The sequence below is a fragment of the Euleptes europaea genome, chromosome 5 (genome assembly GCF_029931775.1).
Source record: "Euleptes europaea isolate rEulEur1 chromosome 5, rEulEur1.hap1, whole genome shotgun sequence".
NCBI classification, from domain to species: Eukaryota; Metazoa; Chordata; class Lepidosauria; order Squamata; family Sphaerodactylidae; genus Euleptes; species Euleptes europaea.
Window position 1 is genome coordinate 17,941,854 of NC_079316.1, and position 19,152 is coordinate 17,961,005.

A 19,152-nucleotide genomic window follows, 5' to 3' on the forward strand; every position below is an offset into this window, starting at 1 on the left:
TCTATTCCCTCAAATTGCTCCTCAAAACCCTCTTTTCTAGCCATATCTCATGCTATCCTCAGAGCACCCCTGTGAAGTATTTTGGGCTGTGTGCCATAATAAAGCCTTATGTCACTCAGCAAGATTCATGCCAGAGTGGGAGATCTGAGCCTGGGCCTCCCAGGTCTTAGTTCAACACTCTAACTACTATACCACACTGACTCCATCAACACATTTGCAAGCTTGCAGGCAAGAGGAAAGCAGGTGAGGATGAAGGCATTAGAGAAAAGTTGCAGACAGTCTCTCTCTCTCTCTCTCTCTCTCACACACACACACACACACACACACACACACACAATTTCCCTGCACTACTTCGTACCCACCAAAAGTTGCTTTGCCTCAAGAGAAGTGGCTCTTGGAGTTTATGACATGTGTTTATGCATAGTATACAGCTCTGCCATATTGTGTATCTCTGTTAGGGTTCTGCATATCGACATACCCGAACTGAAAATAAACCCGAAATTAGCCGTTTCGGCAATATTCAGGTTTTGGGTAGACCAAATACAAAAACATGGGAATCTGCCCAAAGCCGAATAGACGATTCCCGAAAAGCCGAATAATTGGGCTGGGTGCCCTAATAAACCCGAACCCAAAATTTACTGATTTTTTGTGTGTGCACAACCCTAATCTATGTTGAGGAATGGTTTAGGCTGGGGACAAGGTTTGCAGCACGAATATCTATCTATCTATCTATCTATCTATCTATCTATCTATCTATCTATCTATCTATATCTACACAGAGAGAGCAAGAGAGAGTGAGAGAGAGAGAAGGGACGAGAGGAGGGACAATAGCATTGGGAAGGTCCTATGGTGACATGGAAGAATGCCGTGTGTTTTGACGACAGGCCCTGTGAATGCAATACAGCTGCATTACAGCCTATGCTAAGGGGCTTTTCAATCAGTGATACCCCCCCTCGACAATCACTCTGCCAGAGAAGCCTTAACAATGAAACCAGCAGGAATGCTTTTATAATAGAGATGTGTGACTAAAATGGTTCCCACTTCCAGAAAAGGCGTGACCGAATCCTTGCATTTAATTTACAAATCTCTCGAAAGATGGTTTTGGCTATGGAATAGCATTTTTAAAAGATATTTATTTTTGTGGCTCACATTCGCTCCATAAGCACGCACACACACACAAACTCTGGCAATGTGCATTAAAGATATTGGAAATGCTTTGCCATCCTTTTAGGAAGCCCAGCTGCTTGGGCAACCAGCGCTCCGGAAAACCGAGCCAACCACTGCTGCATTTATTTCAGTGAAGGCTTTTAAGGTGGAGCAGAAGACTAATGAACATCACATTTTGTGGCGTGGGTCAATAGTTTTTTGCAACCATGTTCTCCAGCAGTGCAATCCTAAAAACACTTTCATAAGAACATAAGAACGGCCATGCTGAATCGGACCAAGGCCCATCACGTCCAGCAGTAAGAACATAAGAAAGGCCATGCTGGATCAGACCAAGGCCCATCAAGTCCAGCAATCTGTTCACACCGTGGCCAACCTGGTGCCTCTAGGAGGCCCACAAACAAGACGACTGCAGCAGCACCATCTTGCCTGTGTTCCACAGCACCTAAGGTAACAGGCTCCTGGGAGAAAGCCCTGTTGCATAGACGTGATGGCTCTCTAAGTTGACCATTCTTCTTCCTATCGCCATTCTCAACAACAGGAACACAATGTTGGCAAGAATGAGACTTCCTGTAGAGCGTTTGGTCCGAGCGCCATTGTTTCCTGGGGGCTCCCAGGAAACACCAAGAGTCGTTTAGATTTGGAGTGCAAAAAGCACTCCAACTCGGTCCTAAATAGTGGATCGGGAAGCAGGAAATTCCCCTGCAGCCTTCAAGAGCGGTTTGGACTCCCATATTCTCTGAGAGAGCTTTTTTAAGCCTCCCGTAGAGTTGGAAGTTGTCCCCGCCGGCATAGGGGCTACCATTGCCACGGACGACTCTTTGGATTATAGGCTTTGACCTCCTCTATACATTAACATCAAATAATCTATGAAAAGAACAAGAAGCCTCACCTTTGGAAGTCAGAGTGAGTAAAAAGACACTTTTTGCCTTTATCTTGATTGAGAAGACCTGAATGACGATAAAAACACCTACGAAAACAGGCGACTCCCTGCCCAGCGTAACGAGACTTTTAAAATAAACAAATGCCATTAAATGAACTGACTAAGACCTTATCAACTTGATCAGTGAGTAGACACAATAAAAGGGACTTTTGAATGACTTTACAACTACCAATTAAATGCTTTGAGGGGAGGGAGGGAGACGAAAACCTTCCCCCCCCCACTTCCGGCTTCTTTGATTCAATGTCCAGCCACGTCGCCTCTTAAGACCGGAAGATAACAAGAAGGGCTTTGTTACCATCGAAAAGACAGGGCAGATTGGAAGACTTGAAGTGAATCTCCCCGGTGTAACCATCAAATCGTTCCTACTACTTAACCACCGAGAGGAGACGACGTAGGGTCTATGATACTGCAGTTTCCTGTCTACTTTCTTTTCTTTATCTGTGCTGCTTTGAAGCATAATTGAGGATATCTTGAAAATTACAAAGCCTGCTTCTATATAAGAATACAAGCAGATATGTCAAACAAGAGGATGGAAGAGATGTTACTCAAACAAATGGACATGTTTGCAGTGCAACAAGATTTAGTCTTTGAAAAACAACAAGCGCTCTCACATCAAGCATTTCAACTAGCTGAGGTGATGAATATCCTATTTAAATCAATTAATGGAAAACTGGACACAATTATTGAGGAGATCCACAATATGAAGACCCAAGATTTTAAAGAGGTAGCTGCAAGTGACCAGCAGGCAAGGAGAGAGAGCAACATGAGAGAACTCAATACCTCTACAATTTACTTGTCTGAGTCACTGCTGACAGGAGGAGCATTATTATCCCAAGAAAACACTTCCTGGCAGCCAGCGATGGAGGGAGACATGATGAAGGATTTTACCAAGAAGATGCTGGAAATTTTAACAAGAAGCCAATGGATACAATCACCGGGATCTTCTTTTACATCTTCAGAGGCCAGAATTGCAGCTACTATATTGAAAAACGGGGGGTGGGGATTGGGAAATAAAGAAGGACTGGCAGATCCCCTCCCAAAACAAGATAATGGCTAAAATGATGCTTATTTTTGGGGTGTAAGGGAGCCACGGTGGATTTACTTTGATGAATTTTTAATGGGAAAATTTGTTTATGTATTGATCTAATCCCTTTAATTTAGAATAATAGAATGTTATATAGAGACAATGATGATAATATTATAACTAGGTAGGACTTGAAATTGCTTATAGAAGTAGTATAGATAGCTTAAAGCAAGTCTGTATGAGAGAAAATAAGGATTAGAAATTAACTTGAAATGCAAAAGTGTTAACCAGTAGAATTAGTGACTGAAGAAGATGCGGGGAAGTCACATATAGTAGATAGCATAGAATATTATAGATAACATATTCTCAGTAATAGCAATGAACTTTTTTTGTTACAAGCAGTTACAACTGAATATATTGTTGAGATATGTTTATTTTAGTTGAATTGTAGAAAATAATAAAAATAATTAAAAAAAAAAAAAACCAATGTTGGCAAGAATGAAAGGCAATTTGAGTACTGGCTACCAAAACAAGACAAAAGCTGTTTTCGCCTGCCAGCCAACAAAGAGTACTGAGTCTCAACTCTAACGATGCTAGGCTAATGATGCTTCCTTGGAAGTCCAATTTTGTATCATCAGATGACTAAAGATGGGCTTTCCAAATTGTCACCTGGAGATGACACTGCAACATTATATCCCCCCCATTTTTCCAGCTGTTCTTTTGTCTGCCTACTCATCCCTTGGCTAGCAGGATGCCCAGGCAGAGGAACAGTGGAAGACAAAACAATGGGGAATACAAGGGGAAGTCACACCCAATGAATATTCCAGAGGTAGAATATCTCTGGCAATCCTAGTGACAGCTAAAATTATTTGGGTGAGAGGAGGAAATCTCTAGCTTATTTCATTTTTACTTCAATATGCATTGAAGAGTTCAGATGTATTATCCATTCATACTCTTAGCATTTTCAATTTTGGGCACTATTAGATCTAGGAAAATTCCTCTTCTCCTAAATATCCATTCAACAATTCACTCCTCAGTGTGTTTTGTAGTTCTAGAAATCCATTTAAAGTCTGCTGGTCTTGAGGATTTGTGTCCTGGTCACTTGACCAAGGTGCCAGGAAACTCTGGGCATTGGTAACACGGGAGCCACCATATTGATCCAAAACACGACTGGTCAAATGACACCACAGATTAGCTCACTGTGTGTCTGTAGATAAGCTCTCTCAACACCCCATCTGCAAAATGGGGAATAATAATACTGACCGAAGTCGTCGGAGGGGTGACGGCGGAGGGGTGACAGCGTGTGAAACAGCCATGCATAAAAGACCTTTAACTTTCCAGTCTGTGCCTGAGTCTGATTCAACAGACGGCAGTTTTCTAAGTTCATCATCATGCACTGCATTCTGTTTGCTTCTTCCTCCCTCCCCTTTTTTTGCAGGCAACAAAGGTAGGGTGTTTTTTGTTTTTTGTTTTTGTCGAGCTACCATACGTAACCAATGGGCTTTGTTAGCGCTTCACAAGTTGTGCAGGTCTGATTTATGCCATGCTTGTTTCCTGTTCTTCCCCTAAATCTTCTGCATTTAGCAAACAAGCATTCCTCTTAAGGGCAGGCGTCGTTTTTTATTTTACATTTAATACAGAATTATCATTGCAAATATTTCTCTCTGCACAGACTCTGGATGCTATATATAAAGCAACAGTAATCGGTACTAAACTTTTATAGCTCTTCCTAATAAAGTATTTGAAAAAGCTACACACCTGATATACTGAGCATGGTGGCAGCCTCCTGCGGAGCTGCTAGGCATGCAGAATCTTTTATCTTGCACAGCATCCTGGCAAGAATACAGCCGGTGCAATCTGAAGAGAGCTCGGTGCAGTGAAGGGCCATTCAGTTCAATGGCATTTCTGCTCCCTTGTGAAGCTAAATGAGACAATTTAATTGTGAAGGGTGTGGAATGCATGTAACTTTATCTGGATTGTACTTCTGAGAATTCTAGTTTCTCTTTTTTTAGGCAACGGTTGTAGACTTCCTTGTTTTAGAAGTTGAATAGCTCACCACACAGGTTCATGGCTACTAGTAAAAAATGCTCCTAGTCACAATGCATACCTATTCTCTCCAGGATCAGAGGAACACACCTATTATATTAGGTGCTGTGGAACACAGGCAGGAGAATGCTGCAGTCGTCTTGCTTGTGGGCTTCCTAGAGGCACCTTGTTGGCCACTGTATGAACAGACAGCTGGACTTAGAATCATAGAATCATAGAGTTGGAAGGGACTACCAGGGTCATCAAGTCCAACCCCCTGTACAATGCAGGAAATTCACAACTACCTGTTCCACTGAGGAACCGCTCTGTTAGAAATTTTTTCCTAATGTCTAGAAGGAAACTCTTTTGATTTAATTTCAACCCATTGGTTCTGGTCCGACCTTCTGGGGCAACAGAAAACAACTCGGCACCATCCTTAATATGACAGCCCCTCAAGTACTTGAACATGGTTATCATATCCCCTCACAGTCTTCTCCTCTTCAGGCTAAACATACCCAGCTCCTTCAACCTTTCCTCATAGGACTTGATCTCCAAACCCCTCACCATCTTTGTTGCCCTCCTCTGGACATGTTCCAGCTTGTATACATCTTTTTTAAATTGTGGTGCCCAAAACTGAACACAGTACTCTAGCTGAGGTCTCACCAAGCAGAGTAAAGTGATACCATCACTTCGCGTGATCTGGACACTATACTTCTGTTGATGCAGTCCAAGACTGCATTTGCCTTTTTAGCTACCGCATCACACTGCTGACTCATGTTCAGTGTTTGGTCTACTAAGACCCCAAGATCCGTTTCACACACACTACTGCTCAAACAAGTCTCCCCCATCCTATAATTATGCATTTGATTTTTCCTACCTAAATGCATAACTTTACATTTGTCTTTGTTGAAGTGCATTTTCTTAGTTCTAGCCCACTTCTCCAGCCTGTCAAGATCATCCTGCATCTTGGCTCTGTCTTCTATCGTATTTGTTACCCCTCCCAATTTAGTATAATCTGCAAATTTAATAAGCATTCCCTCTATTCCTTCATCCAAATCATTTATAAAGATGTTGAACAACACAGGGCCCAGCACAGATCCCTGAGGAACTCCACTAGCCACTTCTCTCCAAGTGGATGAGGAACCATTAACTAGCACTCTTTGGGTACGATCTGTCAACCAGTTGCAGATCCACCTAACAATAATAGGATCTAAACCACATTTTCCCAATTTGTCAACTAGAATACTATGTGGAACCTTATCAAAAGCCTTACTGAAATCTAGATAAACTATGTCTACAGCATTACCCTGATCCAGCAAGGTAGTAACTTTCTCAAAAAAGGAGATAAGATTAGCCTGACATGACTTATTCTTGAGAAACCCATGCTGGCTCTTAGTGATCAGACTTGATGGGCCTTTGTCTGATCCAGCATGGCCTTTCTTATGTTCTTATGTTTCGCATGCAAGAACGGGTTGTTTAATTCAACTCGGAGAGACCATTGCAAAAGAGCTAGATTCAATTCCAGTAGCACCTTAAAGACCAACATGATTTCCAGGGAATAGGTTTGTGACAGTCAAAGATCTTTCAGGTGCTACTGGACCTGAATCTAGCCCCCACTTTTTGCCATCAAGTCAAAGCTGACTTACGGTGACCCTGTGGAGGCTAGAAACATTCAGAGGTGGCTTGCCATTACCTGCCTCCACGTCATGACCCTGGTATTCCTTGGTGGTCTCCTTTCCAAATACTGACCAAGACCAACCCTGCTTAGCTTCCTAGAGCTGACGAGATTGGGCTGGCCTGGGCTACTGTAGAGCAACATGGCTACCTACTTGAAATTATCTGTTGCAAGTTTTTGTTCACCATTACACCCGTACGCTCAGTTGTATTGTTCTGTTCGGTGGTGAGTTTTAAGTGAAAGAAAGTCTGATTTAAATTAGGGATGCCTGAGAACTGTCAGTACCATCCTAAGCAGAGGCAGCCTTCCAAGCTGGTGGGCACTGCTTTGCTTTCCTCCATCTCATTGCAGCCTTCAGATGAAGGTAACAATGGGGAGCGTGTGGAGGTCTTCCTAGCAGCATGCAGATGGATTCTCCATCCAGCCGCATGGCTCCCTTCCTTCCAACAAAAGCAGAGACACATGGGAACCATGCAAGTTATTTCAACAGATAAATTAGGGCTTTTGGCCAATGAACGAATGTAACTGATTGCCTATTTGACTGTGGCCCTGTTCACAAGTTACAGTGAACGCATGTCTAATCTACGTACATCATATTCTTGATTTTTTTTATACATTCATTGAGGAGTTCTCATGTTACATTCAAGGCATATGCAGCTGAACATGTGATTGAAACTGCATATTTATCCAGGTACTGGTCCCGGTTCCCTTTGCAAAGTAAACACATATTGGCTCTTTCTTACAAACAGATGTATGTACACATGTTTTTTACTAAAATGTCTTATATATTAGACCTATGTGAAGAAGTGAGCTGTGAATCATGAAAAGCTCACACCCTGGCAGAAATTTTGTTAATCTTTAAGGTGCTACTAGAGTCTTGCCCTTTTCTGCTGTTACAGACAAACATGTAGGGTTGCCAGCTCCCTCTTTGCCACTGGTGGAAGGTTTTTTGGGCAGAGCCTGGGGAGGGCGGGGTTTGGGGAGGGGAGGGACTTCGATGCCATAGAGTCCAATGGTCAAAGTGGCCATTTTCTCCCAGTGAACTTGACTGGAGATCAGTTGTAATAGCAGGAGATCTCCAGCTAGTATCTGGAGTTTGGCAACCCACCCATCATGATCTGTCTTATACCTTGTAATCCATGTTTTTATACTGTTTATAGTGTACCTTTTCACATTTGAAGTCCCTCCCCAAACCAAGGATCCCTAGTCCAACCATCTATCCACCGTGTCACAACTGCTCTTGCCTTAGGTAATTTGCAGCACAACCCTATGCAGAGTTACTCCAGTCTAAGCCCATTGAAATGAATGGGCTTAGACTGGAGTAACTCCTTAGGATTGCACTGTTGGTCTTCACACTGTTCTCTAATTCTGTAAATCCTAGTCCTATTGCATTGTGCATTAGTGGTCTTATTGCTGGCTAATTAACTGTTTCATATTCAGTAATCCACCTTGAGTCTTAGCGAGAGAGGCAGTCTAAAAGTAAAGTAAATGTAGGGTGTGCATGCATTTGCTTTAACAGGTGAACAAGCTGCAAATCGAGCATTTACATTTGGCCAGGGGATGAGCAAACATTACACAATTCATTTATTTTTTCTTTCTGCAGCTAATTTTGTACTAAGACATATAATGCACATATGTTGCTGCTGTACAAATGTAACTGAACACATTCACACATTTTACGGGAGAATTCAGTGTGAATAAACTGCAAATGAAGAAGAAATACAAAATCACGAATTCAGTTCACAAAAGGGAGAAATCAAAATGGGGCATTTGGATCAAAACAGCAGGGATAATAATAATAAGAGTTGCCTTTTATACTCTGCTTTTCTCTGACTTTAAGGAGTCTCAAAGCGGTTTACAATCACCTTCCCTTCCCCTTCCCACAACAGACACCTTGTGAGGTAGGTGGGGCTGAGAGAGTTTGGAGAGAACTGTGAATGTCCCAAGGTCACCCAGCAGGCTTTATGTGGAGGAATGGGGAAACAAACCCATTTCCCCAGATTAGAGTCTGCTGCTCATGTGGAGGAGTGGGGAATCAAACCCGGTTCTCCAGATTAGAGTCCACTGCGCTTAACCACTACACCACGCTGGCAAAGAAATTCAAAAGCCTCCCCTCCTCAGTTTTTAATGAGCAGAGCTATGTGTTGCAAATATTGGATTTGCAATAAAGCATGGTAATTGAACATACTTATGGCAAATAAACTCACACCAATTTAACATTTCTATTCCAAGCATAGAATTGATATTTCCTTCCCACCCATATGTTATGAGAAGGGCAACCACAATCACTGAACTCTCGCATAGAAGAAAGAAGGTCAAAACTCATTGGACAGGACTTGGCGGGGGGGATACAATTAAGAGACCAAAGTCCTCCGAAATTATTTTTGTAAAAAGTATCATTAATTTTGCTCCAAGGCAGCCCTATTAATAAAGACTAGGAAAACTGTCAGGTCTTGATGCTCGTTTTTACATAATTTATGGTAGGTGGAGGAGCACACAGTGTGCTTTTTAATCATAAATTACTATTTAAGATAATTAATCAGACTCTTTACATTCTAAGAGAGAAAGTGACTCATTGATGAGAAATTGGGGCAACAGTATAAAAAGGGGGAGGAGCCAGACATGCTAATCACCAGGGGAAGCTTAAATCATGCCAGCAGAATACAGCAGATGAACAATTAAAAAAGAAGACGATGACAAAACCACCGCCCTTTGGTACAGGAGTTCCCGATCTCCTTTTCGAGCAAGTTTAATGGCTCTCTGGCAGGGCATTTTCTCCCTTGGAGTCTCCCATTAAAAGCATCTCAGACAGAAAGTGAGAGAAGGACATTCACTGCCAATCAACCTTGGGCCAGACAAATCAAGGCAGCCTCAAACATTAAGAATTTTTAGTTAGCTAAAAGGTGGGGTGATTGGCTGATTATGTATGATCATGAAATATGAGGGCTGGTGATCATAGGATTAGGATCTGGGACGACGGTTCGAATCCATTGCTCATCTGTGACCTTGGGCCAATCACAATCTCAGCCGCTCCTACCCTCACAACCAGGGGAACTGATCCCTGTGATCTGGAGATCAGTTGTAATTCCAGGCCCCATCTGGAGGCTGGCAATCCCAGAATCTACACACGCACAAACCCCTGCCTCCATCAGCATACTAGTCTTAAAGTCAAGAAAATAAAATGTCCACATTTTAAATGCAACCTCTACAATCCTGTGTCTGTATGACGTTAAGTGAGCTCATGGAATAGCACTTTTTCAGTGGGTCTCTCCCACTCAGCAAGTGCTAGGGTTGCCATCCTCCAGGTACTAGCTAGAGATCTGCTATTACAACTGATCTCCAGCCGATAGAGATCAGTTCCCCTGGAGAAAATGGCCGCTTTGGCAATTGGACTCTATGGCATTGAAGTCCCTCTCCTCCCCAAACCCCGTCCTGCTCAGGCTCCACCCCAAAAACCTCCTGCCAGTGGCGAAGAGAGACTTGGCAACCCTAGATAGTGCCCCTTCTCTTTGGGCCTTCTGGAGACTAGTAATGACCTGACATTTTCAGAGGGCCTTTGACGGCAGCTGAACCCAACTTTCCCTTCTTGATCTCTTCACTGCTGACTGATGTTTTTTATCATTGATTTGATTCTACAATTTTGATGCGCTGAATGGGCCTGTGCAAATTAGATGGGATTCTAATTACCACTTTACTCTTAATCCTGCTTTATCATTGCTTAGGGTTCTTATAGTGATGGTTATTAGTTTAGCAGGCTTTAAAAGGAGATTAAACAAGTTTGTAGAGGACAGGTCTGTCAGTGGATAATTGCCATGACAACAAAATGGAACCCCCATCTTCAGAAACACTTAACCTCCTGAATGCCAGTGCTAGGGAGCAACAAGAAGGATAAGAGGAACCATGGGGCAGCCTTTATTCTCCGTGCTTAGTAGCGTACACCATCCAGCACTCCCTTTGGGAAGGTGGCTCCTACGTAGGGTTAGGAAATATCTGGAGATTTTGGAGGCGGAGCCTGAGGAGGGTGGGGTTTGGTGAAGGGAAGGACATCAATAGGGTATAATGTCATAGAATCCACCTTCCAAAGCGGCCATTTTCTCCAGGTGAACTGATCTCTGTTGCCAGGAGATCCGTCGCAATCCCAGGGCATCTCCAGCCGCCACCTGGAGGTTGGCAACCCTAGTCATACAGGCACTTCTACAACAAACAAATAATAAATGAAATGCAAACAGCCCAGAGGATGACAAGCCTTGCATTCAATTACGGTATGATAGAGAAGGAGGATCTGCTACTATCATGGAAACCTGAAGCCCAAACTACACGTGACACACAATGTGTATAACAGTACTCATACTTCCCGTTAAGAACAGCGAAAGGACAAAATATTGTCGAAGGCTTTCACGGTCAGAGTTCATTGGTTCTCGTAGGTTATCCGGGCTGTGTAACCGCGGTCTTGGTATTTTCTTTCCTGACGTTTCGCCAGCAGCTGTGGCCGGCATCTTCAGAGGAGTAACACTGAAGGACAGTGTCTCTCAGTGTCAAGTGTGTAGGAAGAGTAATATATAGTCAGAAAGGGGTTGGGTTTGAGCTGAATCAAAGGGGTTGGGTTTGAGCGAAAGGACACTTTTTCCAGGGGGAAGGTCTTGGGGTGGGGGGAAACAGGGGAGGGGAAACCTTTTCCTTGCCTGCTTTCCCTCACTCAGAAGTTGTAAGATACAATCAAAGCTCTGTAAAAGGAAAACTGGAGGGAGGGAGGGAGGAGGGTAGGGTTGCCAGGTCCCTTTTCACCACTGGCAGGAGATTTTTGGGGCAGAGCCTGATGAGATCGGGGTTTGGGGAGGGGAGGGACTTCAATGCCATAGAGTCCAATGGTCAAAGCGGCCATTTTCTCCAGGTGAACTGATCACTATCGGCTGGAGATCAGTTGTAATAGCAGGAGATCTCCAGTTAGTACCTGGAGGTTGGCAACCCTAGAGTAGGGGGATATCTGGAGTGACAAATTAGTAGGCAGGGCAAATGTTAAGAGCCTCTCCTACACGCATATGCACACATGCTGCTTTGCCACCCATGATTGGCCCCATCTGAATGGGTCACCAGTCTTATTATTACACATATATGTGTGTAATGTGTAGTTTGGGCCTGAGAGCCATAAACTGAATGAACGTTGGGCAAATGATGGAAAACTTCCAGGAGCAGGCAGACTGACACAAGATGTCTCTGTACTACAAGGTCCCTTCTGGGAAACCCTGCCTGGCCAAGAGTTCATTTATCAGGTGGATAATGATCCCAAACCTTCTTGACAGCGCTGAGAATAAGTTTAGCCCAAAAAAAAGCAACCAAAAAAAAAAAAAAACATAAGAGGAGCCTGGGGAACTAATTAGGATGAAATAGCTCATCCCAATATGTCCAGAGTAGAATCCAACTGAACTGACAATGTGCATAAGATGTGAACCCACTGTAATCTGCACCAGGGAAGGTCTTTTACGTGGCATGAGTTGTGAGAAAATATGACATGGGGAGGAAGAAATATGGAAATATTTGTGTCTCATCTGATTTGCTTGTGTTTGCAAGCCTGGCGTTCATACCTTTGACAACTACATCTCTGAGAGAAATTCTACAGTCAAGGTTCACAGTCCTCCCCTCACAATTCTACAGAGTTTCAGGACAACGGTGACAACTATTCAGGGGCTAAGAGCACTGGAGCATCCTTCAGACCAGGACTTAGAGATGAACACAAGAGAGATATTCCTATGTGAACATGAGAACTTAAGAAAAGCCATGCTGGATCAGACCCAAGGCCCATCAAGTCCAGCAGTCTGTTCACATGGTGGCCAAACAGGTGCTTCTAGGAAGCCCACAAACAAGGTGACTGCAGCAGCACCATCCTGCCTGTGTTCCACTGCACCTAATAGAATAGGCATGCTTCTCTGATCCTGAGGAGAATAGGTATGCATCATGACCAGTATCCATTTTTACTAGTAGCCATGAATACCCCTCTCCTCCAGGAACATGTCCGCTCCCCTCTTAAATCCTTCTAAGCTGGCAGCCATCACCACATCCTGGAGAAGGGAGTTCCATAATTTAACTATGTGTTGTGTGAAGAAATACTTTTGTATCAGTTTTGAATCTCTCACCCTCCAGCTTCAGCAGATGACCCCACGTTCTAGTATTGTGAGAGAGGGAGGAAAGCTTCTCCCTGTCCACTCTCTCCATACCATGCATAATTTTATAGTGGTGTCGTAAGAAAATACCACATACTCATTCTACGGTAAGATCCACACATCACTGGATATTATCATTCCTCTGTGGGCAGGAAATAGGAGAAGAGAGATTACCCATTCATGAGTAGACCCCTTCCATGTCTCTAGAATACTGATTAAATGCTTTACTCAGGTCACTGTTTGAAATGAAGAGGCAGTGTTAGCCTTGACAGGACTCTCTGAATGTTCAGATCCAAAAACGTTGCGAGATGGTGTGGAAACACTGCAACAGCGTGAGCTATGAGTTTATGCATACAGTTATTGAAAAACAGGCTGAGAAGAACAAATCTGCTAGGATGCACCAGGATGTGCAGATGGGCAGCCCATTCCTGAGGGGGGGTGTGGATATGCGGTGGCCGGGAGCAGCACAGCCACGCCACCTCCTCGGAGGCTCCCCAGCTGCAAAATAAATAACTTTAAAAAGCCAAATAGAAAATCTGCGAAATCCCCCATAGTGGTTAGAGGGGCTACACCAGAAAAATAGCTGGCATAGCAAAGCTGCAGCATGAAGGGGCATTCCCAGGGCAAAAGGGGTCTGGAAGCTAACATCAGCTCTGCCCCTGGGAATGCCCCGGGAACATCCCACACACATACCGGCATGGGCTTTCCTTTCTAGGACTTCCCTGCTGGCATGGCAGTAGCAGCAGCGGAGGCCGGCGCAGCTCCATGGCTCCCTGGAGCTGGCGTGTTTGCCCCCGCACCAGTGTCCACGCCACTTTGTGCCATGGTAAAGTGCCATGCATTGCTGAAGGCGGGAGCAAAGCTTGATAGGAGCTAGCATGGGGACATACTAGCTCCTATCAAGCTTTGCTCCCGCCTTCAGGAATGCATGGTTTGAAAATGTTCTGCCTTGACTTGGGACTAGCACCTCCTCTGATGGCTGATACGCCTACTGTTTGAAGAATATGTATAGGTTGCTAGCGCATATAGGACCGGATTCCACAGTAAATTTCTGAGTACAAAGGATACTACTGTAACTCACTCTACGTAGGGCTGCCCTTGAGACTGACCCGGTGGCTCCAGCTGGTACAGAATGCTGCAGCAAGACTCCTTACGGGGGTCTCGCCGCAAGAGCATATAAAGCCAGTGCTCCGCCAGCTGCATTGGCTTCAGCTGGAGTATCCGATCAGGTTCAAGGTGCTGGTTTTGACCTTTAAAGCCTTACATGGTCTGTGACCTTCATATCTTCGGGACCGTCTCTCCTGGTACACTCCCCAAAGATCATTGCGATCATCTGAGAATAATTTACTGGTGGTCCCCGGCCCTAAGACTATTCGGCTGTCCTCAACAAGTGGAATGTCCTCCAGCCTGGTGGAATGCTCTGACTGGTGACATCAGGGCCCTGGCGGGACCTTAAAGACACAGCTTTTCTGCCAGGCCTTTAGTTGAGGACAGCCGCAGGTATTATATCTTCTGGCCTCCCTATCCCTTCCCCCCACTTCTTATATGTATGTTAGTTCGATCTAAAGGGGTAGCCTGTGCATTTGTCTTGGTCAATTAGATTTAAATTTGGCCATCATCCTGGGATTTTGTTGGTTTTAATTGAGATTTTATTGTTTTGTATTGGTTTGATGAATGTACGGTTCTTAGTACTATTGATGTATATTTTAATTGATGTTATCTGCCCTGAGCCTGGTTCTGGCCAGGGATAGCGGGCTACAAATTGAATAAATGAACAAATAAATAAATAAGTCAAGTGGCTACCATGGTCTTTTTGTCACATTTCTGCTTGTGCAAGAGCTCTAGTGCAAATTTCGCACTGGATCCAAGCTAGTGGAAATTTCGCACTGGATCCAACCTAACGTCATTGTTGATATAAGTTAATCCATCATTTAACCACCACTAAGCCCAGTGGATGGAAAATTCATACTCCGGAAGGGAGTGGATGATCTTGCAACCTGATCACGATTTCTTCTCCATGGTTAAACAACTAGCATTGTTACATTTGCAACAACCATAGTGATTAGGGAACAAAACCGTAGTGATAAAAATGCTCGCATTGATAACCCCTAAATATGAAACTGTGCACTCTGCATTGTAGGGAAATGTAAATTTAGAGGAGGTTAATATTTCAAAAGTTCCTCAAGCATGTTGCCATATTCTATAGAAGCTCATTTGTCTGCTGATTCTCAGACGGCGCATCCCTTGTTCGCTTAACATAAAACCAAGGTGCTTATTTTCCTCTGTCAAAAATGGAAGGATTAATGGGTTGGATCCTGTGGATCCGTTCTGTTAGTATCCATACTTCTGAGGGCTACTCCAAAAGGCAAAATGGTTTTTTTGTTGGCCTCTTAATTTTTCTTTTTACACGTGATTGTCATCTCTCCCCACCCCCACAAAAGGTTTGCTTTTTCAAATGCATGTGGTAAAAGTGTGCAAAGGGGGTTGCTGAAACCTTTAAAGATGCTTCCTTGGCCCAAAGTCTGTTTAGAATTGGTTTTTATCTCCCCCCCCCCCAAAAAAAGGTTTGCTTTTTCAAAGGCATGTGGTAAAAGTGTGCAAAGGGGTTTGCTGAAACCTTTAAAGATGCTTTCTAGGCCCAAAGTCTGTTTAGTATTGGTTTTTATCTCCTCCCCCACACAAAAGGTTTGCTTTTTCAAATGCATGTGGTATGAGTGTGCAAAGGAGTTTCCTGAGACATTAGAGGGAAATACTGTAAGAGTACTATTGTTGTAAGCTTGTTTGTATTTTAAGTTTTAAAAAGTATGTTTAAATCTGAGTTTGCCTGTATCTTGTATAAAGTCTGTATCTCGGGTACCTGGCATTACATTTTATGGCATTTATTTATTTGATTGATTGATTGGGTATAGCCCCGCCAAGTGACATTTCTGTCATATCAGGCCCTCGTGATGAATGAGTTCGACACCCCTGCTCTATGGGGTCGCCATAAGTCAGCCCTACTTGATGGCAAAAAACAAAAAAGCACAACCCCATCCTGGGGAGCAATATATTCTGAGGATGCTGTCGATGTTCCTCATCAGTTACAATTAGAAGAAGATTTGGTTTTTATATGCCGACTTTTTCTACCTTTTGAATCAAACTAGCTTACAATCTCCTTCCCTTCCTCTCCCCACAACAGACACCTTGTGAGGTAGGTGGGGATGAGAGAGTTCAGAGAAAACTGTGACTAGCCCAAGGTCACCCAGCTGGCTTCATGTGGAGGAGTGGGGAAACAAACCCAATTTTCTAGATTAGAGTCTGCAGCTCCTGACCACTACACCACGCTGGCTCACAGTGAACACATCATCTGCTTTTTTTAATTATACCTTTGCTGCCACTGCAGCTTTATCAGACCTGTGCCATGGCCCGCACAGTTCACTTTTTATTGTTCTTACTGAATTATTTTAGGTTTATTTTGTACTAGGAAAAGGCCCGGAATATTTTAAGGGCTGAAGACGGAGCACAAATGCCCTCGCTCATCCTTTTATTCCCTTTTCACTCCAGCTGCTCTTCCACCACCCAAGGACACTGCTGTGACACACACACACACCCCACACACACACAATATTCTACTGAGTCTACGTCCCCTGGCAGCATTTACCATTGAGCTGCTTTCAGAGAACTGGAGTTCTTCAAAGGGAGGGGGAATCACATATATGTCCTCATCAGCAATATTCAGAAGGTATAAGCACCAAAGGCAGAAAGTAATTTAGCATATTACTTAAAAGAACAGGCAAAATAAATAACCCAACAGAAAATTTTGGCTGATTATGAGCAAAGCCTTCCTATAATGAAATCTGTTATTCAGCATAATAATGTCCCGAGGGGATGGTGGAAGCCTATTTCTCCAGACATTTACAAAGAGAATTAAAAAAAAAACACCAGGGAATACAGCACCAGAAAGAATGTGGGCAAAGAAAAGACCAGTGATCAGATTCAGGTCTCTCTGGGCATGATTCCTCCCCATCGAGAGTGGAAGCCCATAGCCAGGGTCTCCCACCCACCCCACTCCGTTTGGATTGGACTATGAAAAGACACTGCCCTGTGTCCGAAGAGATGCAAACTGAATAGTGATGGTCCAAGTTCCCAGTCGTAATCCAGAATCACACAACTTTTTCATTAGAAGCAAACTTACAGCCCATTCCTGAGAGCTGCCGCAGCTGGGGACAATGTGGCCGCAGCGGCACCGCAACGCCTCCAATGAGGTTTTGTGGCTGCTCCAGGAGGAAAAAAGGGCTATTTTTAAAAAAAATAATACAGAAAATGTGGGGGGGGGATGCCCCATAGAGAACAGCGATGCTGCTCCACCTTTTAGGCACCGCCATAGCTTTAGGGGGTGTTCCTGTACTGAAAGGGGTTAGGAAGCTGCCTCATGGCAGCTTAGCCCCCCACCCCAGAACACCCTGGAAATACCCCCTGGGATTCTGCGTGAGGACTTGCACTGGGAGGACACCGGCAGGAGGCAAAGCCGGCATCCAAGGACCGCACTGCCGCCGCAGTCCAGGGGGGCGGCCTAAGTACCCCTACGCTAGGGATGCCAGGTCCCTCTTCGCCACCGGCGGGAGGTTTTGGGGGCAGAGCTTGAGGAGAAAGCTCAAGCTTTGGAGAAAGAGCAAAGTTTTTTAAAAAATACAATAAATTAAGGAGAGAATCTCACAACCCCTTTTATGTGCGTAATTGTCAGCCTATCTTTCGTTCAACCTGATCGTCCAAAGTGCAAATGAATCCATCAGTTTGTGCAGGAGTTGTTGTTGTTTTTCCCCAGTTCACACTTATTTGTATAGAGGTTATAACAGAAGCGCAGTAGACTTTACTCCCACCAACAGAACTTCATACAAGACAAAATTCTGCTAGTCAAAATCTACAGTGAAAATGAAAATCCAGATTCACATTACTTTGCAAGAATCCCACCTGTCGCTGAGTATCCCATGTACCGTTGCTCTGTGGTTTGTATAAGGATGAATGCCAGTAAACACCTCCAACTGAAGCTGGCAAAAGTTCAATCATCATTCATCAGGCTAGGAATGGAGACTTATATCAGGTCCTTCTGACTAGTGGCAGAAAAGGCCTTCAGAAGATGGTGATTGGCAGTGCAATTTTCAGGCTAAGGAGAGCTTCATATGGTGACCTGATATATCACCTTGGTATATTGCTTATAAGCTCCGCATGGAGCATCAGTCATCACTAATGATCCATCTGAGGCTACCATCTTCCTACAAGCCATTCATCAGAGCCATCTTCTGACATTATTATTGTTCCTTTTTGACCACAGATCCGTTGGCCATCCAAATTCATTATTGTCAAATTTTAACAAGTGCAGTGCTAGTTACCAGAAAGTAAAGGTCTCCTAAAAGCCTGGAGGAAGAATTATGGAGTTGCACCTTTCATTGTAGTAGAAGATCTGAGTAATCACACTCTACTTGCAAAAGACCTTCAGCCAGCCAGGAATAGTTTTTTTTCCTTGTACTGTGCTCGTCGAGTTACAGTATATATCGAGCCATATATCGAGCCAAGTGTATTTGATTTTCACAACCATGGGAACTGCCCCATCAATGCTATAGTCTTCTCATATTTCTAATGCTTTGTATGTCACCATTTTTGAAATGACTTATATTTTCAATAAACAAAGCATACCTGCTATTGAGACTGGTCATTCTGTTCATAGGAACATTTGCCTCCTTTCCTGCAGTATTACACAAGAACACACGGAGCTGCCTTGTACTGAATCAGACCCTTGGTCCATCAAAGTCAGTATTGTCTACTCAGACTGGCAGTGGTTCTCCAGGGTCTCAGGCAGAGGTCTTTCACATCACCTACTTGCCTAGTCCCTTTAACTGGAGATGCCGGGGATTGAACCTGGGACCTTCTGCATATCAAGCAGATGCTCTGCCACTGAGCCACAGCCCCTCCCCTGAGAGTGAATATAGGTAAGACAGCAAACACTGCTTGGCTAACATATAAGTAGTCATGCTGAGAACTTTGTGGCCAGGCCAAAAATTCCTCCATTCCCTACATTCGAGCCGGGACTTGGATCAGTTCATCTCATTCGTACTGTTTTGTCATCGACTCAGATGCCAGTTCAGGTAGTTTTGGTAGGTAAATTTCATTTTGCTGCTTTTGTGCC

The 19,152-nt window shown here is 43.9% G+C and overlaps 1 non-coding gene across 1 annotated transcript; it reads right to left on the reverse strand.

The window, feature by feature from the left end:
• Positions 1 to 18,863: 18,863 nt before the first annotated feature.
• Positions 18,864 to 18,935, reverse strand: TRNAI-GAU (transfer RNA isoleucine (anticodon GAU)). The gene has a single exon. It is a non-coding gene; the product is annotated as a tRNA-Ile (tRNA).
• Positions 18,936 to 19,152: the final 217 nt, after the last annotated feature.